General features: G+C 43.9%; 1 long non-coding RNA gene across 1 annotated transcript; it reads left to right on the top strand.

Moving 5' to 3' along the window:
- Positions 1–7840: 7840 nt before the first annotated feature.
- LOC113912463 lies at positions 7841–10630 on the top strand. Its single transcript, XR_003516835.1, has 3 exons — positions 7841–7936; positions 9071–9197; positions 9601–10630. It is a non-coding gene; the product is annotated as an uncharacterized LOC113912463 (long non-coding RNA).
- The last annotated feature ends 7248 nt before the right edge of the window (positions 10631–17878 follow it).

Raw genomic sequence — 17878 nt, 5'->3', positions numbered from 1 at the left:
TCCCCCCACCAGCTCCCCACCCCAACTCTACACTCCCCCACCCCAGAGTTGGGCCCACATTCCTCAGCCCCTGTTTCTGGACATGGGAGCATTTGGCTCTCTGCCCTATTTCCAATACCAACAAACCCCCCCCCCGTTTTTAACCCCCAGATTTCCTGCCTCCCTGCCCACCTCCAGTGAAGGAACAACCATAACCACCCCCCACCCCCGGCAGTCCATGGCACCCAAGCCGCCGAGGGGAGCTTCATCCTCAGTCGTTCTGCAAACACCCGGTCCTGAACTTGGGATTGAATCCCCAGCAGCCTGAGATGAGCCTTCCTCATCTAAAATGGGGACACTCGAGGTTGCTGTGAGGATTAACAACAATAGCTTTAAGGCACCAAGACGCAGCAGTTCTCCAATTCCTCAGCAATAGGCACACGTGTCCACATCTGTGTGTGAAGACTCTATGGCCCCTGCGGGTCTTCGTGGAAAAGAAGATTCAGGCAGCACAGAAGAGCTGTTACCAGGGCCTGGCCTGGTAACGCAGAGCAGAACCCCCGAGAAGGTCTGCAAGGCTGTTTGGGGATGGGAGAGCCGTGGAGAAGCCACGGGATGCGTTCCATAGAAAGTGAGCCAGAGCGGAGGGAGGCGCACGGCAAAAAGGCAGGGGTCACAAGCGGAGAATGGAGGCATCATTTGCAGAGTGTGCTGCTGTATGAAGTACCAGTGGAGGACTGAGGGTACAAACTCAAAGAAGAAACGCCCCCTGTTTTCAGAAGAGCTTAGAGTCTAAGGTTTGGGCGTGGGATGGGGGAGGGGTAGAAAAATCTACAACTACTACGGTCGGTTCGGAAGGGCTGAGATACAGGCAGATAGCACACCTAAAAGTAGCAGAGAGACACAGTGGAATCAGACCAGAGGGAGGTAGGAAGACTTCCTGGAAGAGGTGGTACTTGAACTGAGTTCCAAAGGACTAAAAGGAAAGTTGAGGATGGGGGGGGAAGGAGGAAGAGGTCAGGGCACAACACGTGGAGGGCACTGAGGTGTGACTCCTCCTGACCCTGTGGGAGCTGCAGTTGTTTCACATGCTGGGGCTGACTTGGCTGCGAGGTGGGAAGATGAGAGATGCTAGAGATGAGGGAAGAGTGGATCCTAAGGCACTCTGGGTGGGGGCCCTAATGAACTGCCTCCTAAAGGACAAAGGGAGCCACCATAGGATTTTAAGTCCTTTAGGAGGAGCCACCATAGGATTTTAAGTAGGTGGATTCATCCCCAGATTCGTGTTTTAGAAAGATCAACATGCTGCTGAGCAAAACAAACTGACGGTCAAAAGAATCTTTTTAAGTGAGTTTGCTCCATTTTTTACTTCTGTATTTTTGCAAAACTGTGTGTGTTAAGAAACACACTCACAGAAGAGGGGAGGGAGCCTTTCTGAGACTGTTTGGGCAAGGTCCGCGTGAGGATGCGCAGAATCGCAGTCTCCGTGCACTTCCTGAGCTGCATCTGAGTCCCTTTCCCATGGCCCCTTTGCAAATCTCTGTGCCCACAAGCTCTACTGATGGCATGTCTCTCTGGGACAATGTCTAAAGTGTCTCAAACACACACTCCATCCCCTTTTAGGGGCCCAGGGACCTCTCACAGCCCCACCTACTGGCCTGTGGGGTGGGGCTCTGGGAGCCTGCCTGCAGGCATGGGTTCCTATGGCCAGATACAGCACTCCAGAAGGGCAGGGACTGAGGGATAGAGCTGTTGTGCTAAGCCAGGGGATAGGAGCTACAGAGCGGCAAAGCCACCTCCAGCATTTGCTCCCTGGACTAGTGCTGGGTTCTGGATTGGTCGGGTTTAGGTCACCCCCTCTCCAAGCCTTCGGGATTAGCTCATCTGTTTACTCTTCTGCCCTCTCCCCATCTCAAGGCTCACAAAGTGGGGACGCAGGGGCCAAATTTGGCAGCAGACCTATGTTGTTTGGCAAGCAGATATTCTAATATATGTGTTCTAATACAAAGGAACCGATTCCCAACATTTAACCCTATTGGAGGACTTCACATAAATATTTCAAGATCCTTTTGCAGGGCGAGGGGTCGGGGGAATGGAAGATCTGGCAACATTTTGACTGTTGCCCAGTCACTTGTAAGGACACTGACAGTGGAGGCATCGATTTTGGAATATCTATTTTCTGAAACACAGGGTTTTAGTGGACCACAGAGCAGCTGCTCGTTCACAGCAGGGACTTGAACGGCTCTGCCCCCTTTGTGTGGGAGACCCTCTCTTCCTCTCACGGCATTGTCTCTAGTGACAGGCTGCACATATTCCCAATAGCACCTCCCACGGGAAGGACGGATGTCTCCCTCCAGAGCACTCTGGGTTGCCACCAACACACCGACTTCCAACACAACACAGCGACACATTGCTCAGAACTACGTGTGAGGATGGCTCTCCCACTACACGGAGCTTGCTGAGCACAAATACCATTTTCTATTCATTATTGTATCTGGAGCATCTTACATGGGGCCTGGTAAATAGTAGATACAGGTGATGATGATGATGACGATGATGTAATATAAAGAAAAGAGCAGCGTATGGGCTTTGAAGTTAGACAATTTCAAATTTCAGCTCTTCCTCACTATTACATGCAAATTATTTAATCTCTCTGGGCCTTGCTCTCTTTTTCTGTAAAATGAGCATACATGATTACTGTGAGAATTAAATCACACAACGAAATCATTCTAATGCAACACCTAGATTAATGAGGCCAATAAATGTGAGTTAGCTTCCCGTTTACATGCTTGTGGGATAAATATCTAGGTAAATAGACAGTGGTCCCTTGTATTTATTACCAACACATTTCCATGAAGGTTTTGACCTAAGAGCATTTTTCTGAGGCAAGTGGATTTCTGGAGAAGAGCAATTCAAGGAGATATGAGGGTGAATTCAAGGCCCCAAGGCTGGATGGTCCCTGGCATGTCTGAGGAAGCACAAGGGGAAGTGAGGAAGGGAAGAAGTAGAATGAGATGAGGAAAAAAGTAAGTGCAGGGCAGGCAGGCATAGGCACCTGTAGGTAAGGTCTTTGCTTCTTTACCTCTGTAAACCTACAAGTGAGGGAGAAAATCATTTAAGAGTTTTGAGCAGAGGAATGAGAAGGTCTGACACAGTGTAGCAGGATCCCTCTGGATGCTGAGCTGAGAACAAACTGGAGCAGGATAAGGGTGGAGGCTGGAGGAGAAGGAAGGCTTCTAGACCTCCAGGGAGGCAGGGAGGTGGCTTGGACCTGGGTGGTACCAGGAGAGGTGGGGAGAAGTGGTCAGATTCTGGATTATGTAGAAAGCAGAGCCAACATAGTTTGCTAATGGATTAGTTGTAGGGCATGGGGAAAAGAGGAGTCGACAATGACTACAAAGTTTGTAACTTGAGCGACTAGAAGAAAGGAGTTGCCATTCCTGAGAGTAAGGGTGTGGGGGTGGCAAATTCTCTTCAGGCCAACTGGAAGCCACTGGCAAGCTGCAAAGTTTACGTGGAGAAAAAATCAAATTCAGATTGTCCGATGCAAAAATCAGGGCTATTTCCCTCCTGTCCCGTTATGTCCATTACAATATGTTGTAGAGGGCAGAGTAGGCAGTTCTATCTGGAGCATTATAGACAGACTTCAAGAAAGGTGTGGTATCTGAGTAAGAGACAGAGCAGGGAGACCACAGGGCCATTTTGACATGAACGATAGCAAGAACAAACGTCAGGGGACCTGAAGGTGTTTGCTGTGTATTCTGGTGTGTCCTCAACTGTACATAAGGTACATACACGGTATACTGTGGGAGAGAAACCTAAAAAGATATACCACATAATGGAAAATACTGAATGCCGTGCTTGAGAGCTAAAATTGAATCATTTGGGCAGTGAGAAGCTATTGAAAGCAATCAGTAAGAAGAGAGATGGCTTGAATTATGTTTTAAGAAGATAACTTTAGAATCAGTAAAAAAATGATGATTTAGGGAAGCAAGAGATTAGAATCCAGGAGACCAATGACATAATCCAAACCTTCATTATCATAATGCAGTAAAAACAGAAAAGGTATAATTTAGGAAATATTTGGTAGTGACATTGACAGTACTTTGGATCAATTAGATGAGAGTGAGGGTGGGGGACATGCCAAAGGGATCCAGCTTATCTAGTTTTAAGGTCGATGTAATTAACAAAGATGAGGAATGCAGGGAAAGAAGCAAGTTTAGCTGGGAAAATAAATTGGAAGGATAAATTGGTTGTAGGTACCACTGAGTTTGAGGAGCCTGAATTCATAACCACATGTAGATTTTTTCAATAGCCTTCAGTAATCAGTAGCGACATTAGCGCTAGAAATCTAAATTTGGGAGTCATGAGCATAAACGGGGTGTCAGAAGATTTAGATTTAAATGAGATGGCCCAGGAGAAAGTGTTGTCTAACAGAAAGATCAGGGATGGAACCTTGAGACACCCTTGCCTTTGAGGGGCAGATAGGAGCCGAGGAGCCAGGAGAATCTCGAGAGGACAGGAGGACCAGGGGGTAAGAGGAGGGGTCAGCAGTGTTGGGCTCAGTATAAAGTTAATTAACATAAGAGAAAAGAAACCAAACCAGCATTTGATCATAGGAAGCCCCTGGTTTTAACCTTCAAGAGAGCAGTTTTCCTAGAGCACTTGGAGAAGAAAGCAGAATTTCATGGAAGAAGTAACAACTTAGAAATACAGCCTCATCTCATAAGAAGTCTGGACATCCAAGAAATCAGAAATGACTCTAGCATGCCAAGAAATGTGTTTCCTTGTTGCTGTTTCTTTGTTCATTTTCTTTGGTTTTAATCTTTGTTCTTATTAAGACATGAGGAAACAAGATGTTTATAAACAGAAGTAAAGAATAAGCCGGTGGGGGGCGGGGGAGAGGAAGAGTGCAAATACAAAAGAGAAAAGGGAAATGTGATGGGGCTGGGGGATAGAGGACATCTGGAAAAGTCACCACGGAGAGCGGGGGCACGAGCACTCCAGGCAGCAAGTCAGGTTTCAGAGAGAAGGGGGAGCAGAAGAAGAGGAGGAAAAGCACCCTGGGAGAACAGCAGCGGTGAGGAAGACTGGAGCTGGGTCCACTCAGTGTTTACGCTTAAAAGAAAGACTCGTTAAGCTCCGATGCTTTGGGGGATGTCCCTGGTGGATGGTGAGGCATTGGGGTAACACGGGTAGGCACTGAATGGAACAGTCACAAAATCACTTTTTATCTAGATCCATCGGTATAGATCAAGAACAAGAAGCAGCTGAGATTCCTTCCCGGGGTGAGGCTCCTGGCGAAACAGGAACTGCACATCTGCTTTGACTCCCTTCAAACTCAGCATGATTTAAAATGAAAAGCTTATATGGTATTTACTCGAAGGGCTAAAGTCAGATGGAAAATTTTTCAATTATAAAATTCCAGCCAAGCCAGAAGAAATCAAAGCCCCAAGAAGAATCATAAAGGCCAGTTCAGGCCCACAATAAAACTGGGATAAAATGGGGATGTGGTTCCTCGTTTAATTTGTATGTCCATGCTTCTGCAACAAATAATTTGAGAAGGAAAAAGTAGGTCTTTCCTTAAACGAAAGTACAAGAGGCGCTCCTTTTAAGCCAGTCAAGACCAGGTCAACGTGCCCATAAAACCAGATTTGCTTTATTTCAGGGTTGAATGTGTTATGAGCTAAACACAGAGGGGTGGGTGTATGGGTTCATTGCCACGAGTAACATCTCCAGGAAAACACCCATTCTCCCGCTAGAGAGATACACTGGTCTTCAGAAATTTGTGCACTCACTGTGTGTGGGGTTTTGTTTGGTTTTGTTGATACATAATATTACCTTAGTTTCAAGTGTACAACATAGTGATTCGGCAAGTCTGCACATTATGCTGTGCTCCCCACAAGCATAGCTGCCATCCGTGAGCATACAACATTATTCCGATACCACTGACTACTCCCTGTGTTGGAGCTTTTGTCCCCATGACTTACTCATTCCACAACTGGAAGCCTATACCTGCCACTCCCCTTTACTCATTTTGCCCATCCCCCACCGCTCCCCCTGACAACCATCAGTTTGTTGTTCTCTGTTTCTGCTTTCTGTTTGTCCGTTTGGTTTGGCTCTTAGATTCTATGTGTTCAGTAAATAAGCTATAACTAACTTTGTGCATTAGAAATCCCATTTTGCCTCCTGGAACAATGTCTGTGGTGTTTTTCTTGGGGAGCCCTAGTTTTCACTGCTTTCTGTTCTGTTATATGCTAAAGTGATTGAGGGGCGGGTTTGTCTGGGATTGTTCTCGCAATGCCAGAGTATGGTTTTATTTAAGACCTACTTGCCTCTGACCTGTTTTACTGATACCTAACACTTTATCTTCTAACCACAAGGAAGGAATTGTTCTTCATGTAACTTTCTCAACTCACCATCCCTGGATCTAACATTGCCCTCTTTGGAATCTCCATGGCACTTGGCTGTTATAACTCTTAAGGCATTTCTTGCCCAAGGCTTTGCATAGTAGTTATTTGTACCCTTGGGATGGGCCCGTTAGGGCCCTCCCACAAGATCTGGGCACAGAGGTGGGGAGCCCTTAGTCACCTTGGCATTCCCTGAAGCACCTGGCCCCTGTTGTAATCAATCAGTACCGACGCGATGAAAACAGGAAAGAAAGCAGGGTCACGGTAGACAGTGTGAGTTCACCATCATGTAGGGCTTGCAGGCCACTGGATGTGTCCTCTACTCGGAAACTGGGGTCATCTCATCCCTGAAATGACATCTCAGGGACATACAAGCAGTGTGCTAATAATTTTACACTTACTGCCCATCATACCCCAAGAATTGTTCTGCCTGCTTTTCCAAATACAAAATAAAAGGTCCTGTACAAAACAGGTCTAGAATGCTGGTCTATGTGGCCCAAATGTGTACGGTAATGAGATCCTGTAAAACCCTGCTTCATCTGGTGCCAAGACATCTGACCAGCTTGCACCATTATTAAAGGGCCTCTCGCCATCCTCAGTCACAATTCAGAGACTTAAATTTCACAACTAGAACTACAGCCAGGGGAAGGCATTCTTTCCCGTAAGGCAACCAATTGCTGTTCTGCCTGGGAGAGTCTACGATGGCACGGGAGGCTGTTGTGTGTTGAGCTTCTTTTTTTTTTAATGGGCATTTATAATAGTTTTCTTTTAAAGCGTATATCCCAGCAATGAAAAGAGTATCTTCTGAAGTATATTCTATCCACCACCCGGGGGAGAGTGGACTCATCCAGAGATCGTGGAAATAAAGGAAAGGTGTTCTCTGCCACATCTGTAACTCAGTTTGGACAACTGAACCATAGAGGATTAGACCAAAGCCCTGACAGCAGATCAAGGAAATTAATAATAATTAGAATAATTTATCCAGTGCCTGCTCTTGGCTAGATGTTGTGTTAGGTGCCTTATAAACACTACTGTTAATCTTCACTCTATCCCTGCAAGGTGAGCATTTTCCTCTCAACCCAAAAGATGAAGAAACAAAGACTCAATGAGGTTCAGTCACTTGCTCCAAATTTTCACCTCTATCAAATGCCCTCGCTGGGATTGGAAGACAAATCTCACCTACCCTTTACATTTCATCAAATTTCCTTTATGAGACACAGATTCTAAAACAGGAAGCGTCATCTTGAGAAAATAGGATCTTCATTCATTAAAACAAAGTCTAGAAAATGTAAGCATACACAAATACCTGACATTGGGTGATCATTAACTATGCAGGTAGCAGAGAAGCCCTGAAATGCTCTCCGGCTGTATAACACAGTGAGCAGCAACTGGAGTTCTGAGTCAGGGTAAGCTCACATCACAATGCCACCCTTTATTAGCTGTGCAATGTAAGCAGATCAGTGAAGTCTATTCCTCAACTCACATCATCCTAAGAACTAAATGACATAATCCATATAAAGCAGCAGCAGCTTGGTTTTTGGAGCAAGGTCAGTTCTTAATTATTTTATTATTCTCTATCCACCTGCCAAACTAGTGCTTCTTCTTTTATCCCCAGGAAAATCATGTTCTCTGACCTGGTGAACAAAGCCCTTCAGGATGAGGTCTCTGGCCTTCAGCAGCCACATTTATTAACTCTTCCAAAGTACCTAAAACTACCTGGAAAATCCTCCTATCTTTCTCCACCCCAACCTCCCAAATCCACCTAACTCCTTGGCCAAAGGAACTCAAATTTCACTTCCTTCCGGTGGTGACCCTGCTTAGGCATCTGCAGTAGTACCATTGACGGCCTCCTGTGGATACGTTTGTCAAGGTTATCCTTCAGCCGAGAAATGGTTCGGACACTCGTATGAGTATTGTCTCATTCCCCATAAGAAGTCACCCTACACTCTCACCTCACCACTACGCCATGGTATAACCCTCTCCAGGTCAACTTAACGTTAGTTGCCTCAAGTAGTAACACCAGGACAGCCTGTTTGAGGCTGCCGCTCCTGCAGGCCACCTTCCCTGCCCCAACCACCAGACCCTGGTGCAAAAGGTACTTTTCTAAGTAAATTCGTGCAATAGCTAACTGGCCCCCAAATGGTTCTTCAGAGACTATCTGGGGGAAATTCTGTTGTTGCTTTTTTTAATAGTCAAAAGTGCTGACTCTCAGAAGGCAGGGTTCTTTCTTTTGAGACTTCTCAGCTGTGGGAAGATATAGAGGGTCCAGTGTGAGAGAGACATAGGGAATAAAAGTGAGAAGTCAGGCAGGGTGGCCACACAAGAAAGCCAACAGTTGCACTGAATGTTAAAAAGTGAATGGTTGCTCAAGAAAATAACTTGCAGAGAGATTTCACTCAGTTCCAAACCACTTTGCTATCTTAGATATGGATGGTTTAGGGAAGAGGTAAGCTGAGATCATGGTCTTTGTGACAATGACATCAAGGCTGGTGTCATTGTGGCATTCACCACCTCAGAATGAGCCACACACACTCCCTGGTGTCCCATGTGAAAAGCAAGATAGACTCAACTATCTTGATACTGGTCAACCTGCACTGTAACTTCTATCCCACAAAGTCCCCAGCTTAGTGCAATATTGAGGATGGAAATTTTACCTTATTCATTCTTTTGTTACTTCTCAGCATCCAGCACAGGGTCCCTGGAACAGATTAGGTGTTTAATAAGTAGGAGTTGAGTTGATCTGGACCATTGCTGAGTCACTTCGGGAATCCTACAGCAGCTTGAGGCCACCTCCAAAATACCAAACAGGTATTATCAGATTTAGATTAACGCAAACCACTGCTTCTTAACATTGCTCCTTATGGTGCCAGAGGCATCAATTCCTTACAAACACTCTAATTTTTATACATTCTCACACTTGAGTATTGCTGGATTTTGCTGATTCTAAATGGGATTAGCCCAGAGAAGTTTAATTTAGCAATTCCAAAACCACTTCTAAGCCCATAGCCTTACAATGGTAGCAGTAATAAGCATATTATAGCCTCTTCTCTGAGAATAAGAGAGCATTCTTAATTAGGTCACTGTGTCAATAGCACTGAAACACTTTAATGGGTATTAATAACTATACATTTGCAAAGGAAGATCAAAGAAAAAGAGAGTATCCAGGTTACATGGGCAGACTGATCAAATCACAAATTAATTTATTTCACAGGATCCCCAACAGCAGATGTCCCTAAATATGGTGATGAAGAGATATCCACAAAAGCAACCACATAAGGATGTTCAAGCTGTTCACAAGCCATCCATCCATGGAATCATCTGTCTGTAAATCACGCTGCTCAGAGAAATAGGATCATCATTCCAGACAGTAGTTATGCTTGCCAGAGCACATTCAGGAGTTGGTCACATGAACACTCTGGCTGGAAGCCATGGCTAGGGCCTAAATTAGCTCTGATACTGGAAAGGGAACTTAGCCCATGCCTGGATATTGGGCAAACAAAGGCAAAAACACCTGCTTACCCATGAGAATGAAGCAAGCAGCTGTAGTTAATAAGCCCTATACATTATAGGTGTATATAAAATGATCACATTGACCAAAAAGATTCATCACTTCTTTTGTTTGTTTCTTTTTGGCTTTGTATGCTCTGAAAGAATATTTGTCTAAGTCTGACCTCCCAGTTAGAGTACCCACGCCCACTAAAGCTCAGACATTCTTCTTTACAGCACTTAATAGAACTTTTTGTTTGCAGTGAACTTGACAATTAGAATGTGAGCCCCATGAGGGCAAGGACCGGGTCCATCCTGTTCACCATCATGTTCCTAGGATCCAAATGCCTGCCCAGAGTCAGACTCTTGATAGAAATTTGTCAAAGGGAAAAAAAGAGAAAGCAATGTGTTGAAGGAGTATGTACATGTATGAATATTCTAAAACCACTTATTGATTAGATGGCACACATGGGGAGCTGTGCTAAGTGCAGATTAGGCAGATGAATGGAATCAGAAGCCATCAGAGCCATGCCTGCTTAATCAATTAATAGCAATATTTACCAGTTTGATTAAAGAACTGGAAAACTCTAAGACCAACACAAGAGCTAATTCTGGATGCCTCGCCCCCCACCCCACCCGTACCCCAAGCCACATTCCATACCACAGTTACGGTCCTTGTGTGATGTTGCCATGCCAAGGAGCTTCCGAGGAGTTGCTTTCAGGCTAAGGAATGAGCACCAGCTCAATAAAATAGATTCTTTACTACCACCAGGTATTGGCTTGTTAGCTGCACCTCTGGAAGATTCATCACAGCCCCAAAGCCAAGAGCACATAGTAACTGGGGAAGTTCAGTTGGCTGTCTGGGCCTAAACTTCACTCATGTGTATAAAGGACATCTCCACAGAGACTGTCTGGTTGGGAAAAACTAGCTCTTTCCTATAACAGTGTGTTTGGGGAGCTGCCCCATCACCTATGGTGTTGTTAAAAACATTCAGATCTCCAGAATCAGACTCTTTGAGGAGAATCTTTATTTTTCACAATGCTCTGATTTTTAAACACACTCAATTTAAGTATCATGGTCTCTAATGATTTTGTATGGGACTAGCCTAGAGAAGTTTCTCTAGCAATAAGGGGCTGTGTTACGGAGGGTCTGCTCATCCCTTGTTTCTGTTTCTTTGGCCTAAGAAACATGACTGCAGAAGCCTGAAAAAAAAAAAAAGAAGTTGGGGAGTGGGGGTGAAAGAAAAAAGGAGGGTACCTTCACCCAGCAATTACACAGTAAAAAGAAGCACAGGTCTATAGAAGAAAACAGGTAGGTCATATTATTAAAATACATAGAGCACATTGGCGCGCCTGGGTGGCTCAGTCGTTAAGCGTCTGCCTTCAGCTCAGGTCATGATCCCAGGGTCCTGGGATCGAACCCCGCTTTGGGCTCCCTGCTCTGCAGGGAAGCCTGCTTCTCCCTCTCCCACTCCCCCTGCTTGTGTTCCCTCTCTCGCTGTGTCTCTCTCTGTCAAATAAATAAATAGAATCTTAAAAAAAAAATACATAGAGCACATCATGAATTCAGCTTCTGGTAGTCCCCCAGCACTTTTGGGTTTTAATCTTGTACTATTTGCCATAATTAATTATTAGTAATTTAATTATTGATAGATAATCTTACCTCTTATAGTAGCCAACACATAAAAACCTTTTTTAAGGATTTTTTTAGGATTTTATTTATTTATTTGAGAGAGAGAAAGAGAGAGTGAGAACACAAGCAGGGTGAGGGACAGAGGGAGAAGTAGACTCTCTGCTGAGCAGGGAGCCCAATACAGGGCTCGATCCTGCGACTCCAGGATCATGACCTGAGCCGAAGTCTTAACCGACTGAGCCAACTGGGTGCCCCCCCAAATAAAAACTTTTTAAAACATCCAGCTCTAATTAAGGCATGGAGAATTGGGTGCTTGCATAGTCTTTTAGGGAAAATCAAAATTGGAGTAGCCTTTTCAGAGAAGAATTTGCTAGTAATTACCAAATAAAAAATTCACTTTCCAGGCGCCTGGGTGGCTCAGTTGGTTAAGCGACTGCCTTCGGCTCAGGTCATGATCCTGGAGTCCCGGGATCGAGTCCCACATGGGGCTCCCTGCTCAGCGGGGAGTCTGCTTCTCCCTCTGACCCTCCCCCCTCTCATGTTCTCTCTCTCTAGTAAATAAATAAAAAAAAATTCACTTTCCTTTTGACTCAGTAATTTCACTACTTAGCATTAACTCTGCAGACATACTACACCTGCCAATATAGGCCAGTAGTATGGGTACTGCTAAAATACTCTCCACTAAGAAACTCTGTTGCGCTCATCTGACTTACTTGCTTTTAGTTCTTTATAAATTTAGTGTACTAATCATGTAATATAATACTAATAATGTAATACATGTAGTGTAATATAATAATTACTAACAATGTAATATAATATCACTAGCATGGAGGAGGCAATTAACACTTAATAAGTCCCTACTGTGCCAAGCATTTTGCTGGGGCTTTAGCCTAACCTCTTCAACCAGCCTGCCACTTGGATATGATTTTCCCCAATTTTTTCAGAAAACTAAGACTCAAAGAGGGAATGCAACTGGTGCAGGGTCATGGCTGATAAATGCAGAATCAAACGTCAAGAAGTTTCCTCAAAACCGGTTCCCTTTTAAACTACACCACCAGGAAAAAGAAGATCCGAAAGGGTTAACACTTCCAGAAACATCAATACTGTAGAGTTTCTAAATAAACTTCCCTTCCTTCAATATCACACTTTTAAAAATCAAGAACAAACAGGAGCCATTGGGACAAAGAAAAAAAATCACTTTCAATATTTGAAGACAATTTTAATGACTTGAAAGAGTGGAAGAACAATCATGATGCTTTTTCGAACTCTTTTCAGCTGCTTTCCTCTTGGCTTACAAAACTTCCATCACTGTCTCACAACAGTGGAAGAATTATTTTTATCCCACAGAGGACTTGGAGATTTCTTCCTACTAGCTCTGTTCAGTTCTTGGGTAAATAAGAATAATTCCACTACCTCTTTAAAACTTTGTCGCTTGTATGCGTTATACGGGATGCTGGGGAATGTGTGGAAATGTGTGGCTAAGCTCAGATTCACAGCCTGAGGTTACAAGGCTCCACGCCAAGTTTTCACCTACATGGAATCATTCGGCAGGCTTAACCACTCTGCTTCTACCCCAAGGAAAACACTAACATGATTTAACTGCAGTTAAGAATTCCAGTAGGTACTTACTAAATGTGGCATAATCTTTTCCATGCGTAGAGAAAAGGAAATCATTTTGCTAATCTTTGCCTCCCTCAAAACAATCACGTTTCAGAGCTCAGTTCTCCATCAAAGCTGGAACAATTTAATAAACTTTAAATGCATTTGGTATAAAAGATGTAATTATGGGATCTATAACAAATTTGTGGATACAAGAGCTGTATTTAAAAAAAAAAAGGTTTACATGGTTAAAATACATCCAAAACATTAAACGGTTTTCTTCGATAAAATCATTTTCACACTTTGCTCATAACTTCTCTTCGCATTATTCTTTTCATTATATAAGATAATTCCAGTGACATGATGTGGGTGAAGGGGAACACACTAGTCAGGGGGAGAGAAGGGAGAAATTCACAATGCAAATGATAGGAGAGTGAAACCTCCCAGAGAAGGGAACTACATGAAAGGGGAAAGCATCTGGAAGAGAAAGTATTTCTGGCCAAACCTGTGGGACCGCAGGCCATGTGGTTATACCCCTGTTTGTAGTTTCCCTGTGATCTCTTGCCAAGGGCAGATAATTTAGCAACGGTAAGAATAAAGGAATGATTTACCTTATAGCTGATGTGGCAGGAAAAACACTTTACAGTATTTTTTTGCAGGCAGTGGGATAGTAAAGACAACAGCCCAGGGTTTACAATAAACAGGTAGCATCGCTCATCATGGAAAACTAGTTCAGAGAATTTCTAAGGAGCTAAGACCACAAATTTGAAATGAAGACAGTCCAAGCCCCAAACCAGGTTAGTGTCAAAATATGCTAACTTAAGAAATCCACAGGCAAATATTTCAGTTAAAAGGGCAAACTTAGTTGTTGCTGCTTCTACCAGGATGGCTTAGCACTTTGTGACTTTCAACTGGGTGCAGCAGAGGTCGAGAGACTGAGGCTGTGTGTTTCTTCTTAAGGGTCGGCTGGGGGTGGGGGGAACAGGTGGCTATGATCAATTTGATTGCCTCTTGGGGAGGATGGTGTAAACCATATTGCAAGCTAAAGAGTAAACCATACGAGTAATTTTAAGGAGGTGTTTAATGCCCAAGAGAGTTAGATGAGCTCTTTTACCAGTGAGAATGAGTTCAAATATAAAATGGCCCCAGTGATGAGAAATGTTCCAGAAATAGCTGGGGATTGACAAAACTGAAGTTTACTGTGAGACCTCCCAATCCCATAGAAACGTGTTCTGTAGTGCAGATAGACAGGAGAAAGGGCAAATGGAAAAGCCCTTACCGAAGCTGAGGAGTTGATTCTATGCTATAAGATGTTTCGCTAATTGGGATATGCATATACTTGTTATGATCGATAAGGACAGGGCCAAGCTGCTAATATCGCTCCAACAGCCAACTCGTTCTCTCCTTCTTCCCTTCCAGTAGAACCCCATTTTTTTTCAGGGTTGCAATGTGCTCACTCTCCAAGAACTAAAGAACCTACTGCACTTTCTAGCTTCCTTTAGTTAGGGGTGCTCACAGGCTATAGTTCAGGAAATGATGTAAGAACAAAAGGGACCGAACAGGCTTCAAAAACTCTTTAAGGGTTATTGAGGCAATGCGGGCATGTTCCTTTTGCCTTTTCCCTTCTTCCCCCCGAGAAGTGCACAGGTTGGCTTGGACTCAGATACCACCTTAGGAGCGTGAGGACAGGCTACATAGCCGGAAAATGGCCAAGGAGAAGCCCAAATTCTTGGTTTGTCATGAAGTTGCCGTGCTAGCCCTGAACTACCTGATTCCATTTTCCTTTGCAGGAGATAAAAATGACCCCCGATTTATTTAAGCCATCGGGATTTTTGAGGGGGACAGGGTGAAGGGTGCGGGTCCCTATTACTCACAGCAATGTCATTTCCCACTCGCTCAGGGACTAAGGTGCATGTTAGGCATTTTCTGTCCCATTCTACTGTTAGAAATCCATTCCTTTGGTTTGTCAAGCTCAAAGGTTTAAAATGTAAAAATGTCCTGGCAGGATCACTGTAAAGTTCCTAGAAGTAAGTCCCAACTGTCTGATCCCTTTACTCCTAGCACTAACTGCTTATCCAATGGAAGGAACGAAAATACGAATTTTAAGAACACTGGGGAGGGCATTCCCCAGTGAGACCCGGTAGAGGTGAGGTGGCACGCTGGGCCATGCCCTACTCAGAAATTTCTACTAACTTTTATGATTACTGCTCAAAAATTCATCCAATGTTTCAGAAGAATCAACTAATTAAGAATCCAAATCTTTCCAATATTTCTACCTTTCTTATTATCACATCCAGAGAAAGATAAAATTTTATTTAAAAATAGCTGTAGATAGACAAAACTAAAGAGTTTACTGTTAGAGCTCCCAACCCCACAGAACCATGTTCCGTAATGGGAATAGAGAGGAAAAAAGACAAATGGACAAGAATTCTTGTTGGGACTTCAGGAGTATTCTAAAGCTTCAAGGAACATTCTAAAGGAATATTTAAAGCATGAATTTCCATGCAGACCTTATATGAAATATGAGAAAAGGAAAAAAGAAGTGATTATAAATTAAATGATTATAAAGTGATTATAATTAAATGTTTTTTTTTATTCCCGAAGTTTCCATTTTGAAAATCATTTATCTCTAGAAATAAGGAAGATGATGGAGGCAGCTCCAATTCACTGTCTCATAGCATTTGTGGACTCAAAATGTAAATAATAAACTGGTTGCCTCTGGCTGAATCTGCTCTATGGTGGTTACTGTGTCACTGACAACAGGTGTGAGAAGACCTTCCGGCTCAAGGAAGACCGAAACGTAGAGGGAGAGATGTACTGGGGTGGAAGAGAGGTACACTTCCTGCCCTGCTCCTCCTCTTCCCACCCCACCGACTCTGTAAAGCCCTTTATCAGTCTTGACAACAAAACTATGTGTATAAACTATGCTAGCCCCCACAACAACAGGGTAACATAATCCTCCCTCCAACACCTAGAGATTAAGTGGATATTTAGAGTGGGAGGTAGAGTGGAAGGTGATTTTTAAAGCAGTGAGTTGGTCTACAGAGGCCAAGCTCCACCAGCTTCATCCTACACCCCCTACCCGCCCCCCCCCCGGAATCTCTTATGGATGAGCTTTCTATTTCAAAATGTGGAAGACAAGAAGGAAAGGGAAGTGAAAAACAGCTCAATTTTATTCCCAAAGTGGAGAGCAGTGACATACGCAAGTTCGATAGAAGGCGATTTGGGAAGCAAATGTAGCACAGACTCTGGAGTGAGAGACCTGGGTTTAAATTCCAGACTTATGATTAAATGAAAGAGGAGGTGGTGGGAGGCACTCTTAGGGTCCAGTGACCCACTGCCCAAGAAATCAGTCACAACTTGCCCTAAAGAGTGGCTTGCAAGAAGTTGAAAACAGAAACTGAACACCAACCACCTTGAAAGACACATGCTCCAGATTTTCCAGAAAAGCCTCCTGGTTGGAGTAAACAGAAACTTTTGCTTTAGGCTTTGTTACTTTGATAAAAACAGCTAATTTTCTAAAGATGAGTCCATGTACAACTTCAATAATATTAAGAACAGTATCTCATCATAAATATCAGAGTAAGTATCCTATATATATAAGGATATATATATATATAAGTATCCTATATATACTTATATAAGTATCCTATCTTATATAAGATAGGAGAAACAGTAATTATATCAGAAAAAATTTTACTGCTACTCTCGGTACTATATAACTTGGGAGCAGCAGGAGAGTTTTGATAGGCTTCACGGTGCTTCCATTGAGAAGGAGCAAGACCATCCTGCTTCAGAAGATGTAAGAACTTATATTGCCGTGGTGAGAGAGGGGTCCTGCCCCAACCTTTGCGAAGTAGCCTCTGGAGCTCAGGTGAGGAAGGGGCCAGTGACATGAGCTGCCAAGGCAGAGATAGACCTCAGGCTGCCTCAGGAGAGTATCCAAGGTGGGCAGAGAGGGGGATGGATTCCCCCAGACCCTGGCAAGGAGGGCCTGAGAGGGCAGTGATTGCTCGATGGGGATTCAGGTCAGAGAGTGGTGGTGGTGGTTGGTGTTGTCAGTCACACACCCCTGAAGGGACGGTGCCAGGCTGCTGTGAAAGTTAGGGAAGCAAGTGTTGGTTGCACAATATATTTTTTGAATTATTTCCCGATTTCTGTGCCAGAGGCCTTCTTTTTTTTTTTTTCTTCACATGACTTTTTCAAACTTACGGTCAAGTTTTCCATCAGGTTCCATCATAGGAACCACAAATGACACTTACATTTTTGGGTTTGGGAACTGCTCATGTGGGCAAAACCCAGCACTTGTACAAGCAAAAGTATACGTAAGGAATGAGATCTTGGTCCCGCTTAACTGTGGAAAAACCAGGCCCATGCCACCGACATCTGCACTTTGGTGGCCACACTGGAACCCAAGGGGCTGTGCCATGTTGCCTCAGGCCGAAGGCCAAGAGCAGGTGCCGATTCCCTCAAAAGCAAGTTACTGCATTCTGTAGCCAGAACTGGCCTCGAAAGAATTGTTTCAGGCAACAGAGGTATTTCTCAAACTACATGTATGTGAGAGGTGGCTCCAAGTGGGACTACGGTCTCAGGTGGCTGCCCTGCCCCCACCCAAGCAAGTTGTTAATAATACCAAAAATGGGAACGGTGCTATTGCAGAAAAAGAATTCTCTAACTGAGAAAATATATTTTTCTCTCAAAAGGGAAATAACCCTGTGCAAGGAAACCTTTTATGTTCTTGCTGACCTGATGTCCTTCTTCTACAACTCTA

The sequence above is a fragment of the Zalophus californianus genome, chromosome 4 (assembly GCF_009762305.2).
Source record: "Zalophus californianus isolate mZalCal1 chromosome 4, mZalCal1.pri.v2, whole genome shotgun sequence".
Taxonomy (NCBI): Eukaryota; Metazoa; Chordata; class Mammalia; order Carnivora; family Otariidae; genus Zalophus; species Zalophus californianus.
The sequence above is the reverse complement of the archived record's forward strand: the minus strand, read 5'-3'. Positions and strand labels throughout refer to the sequence as shown.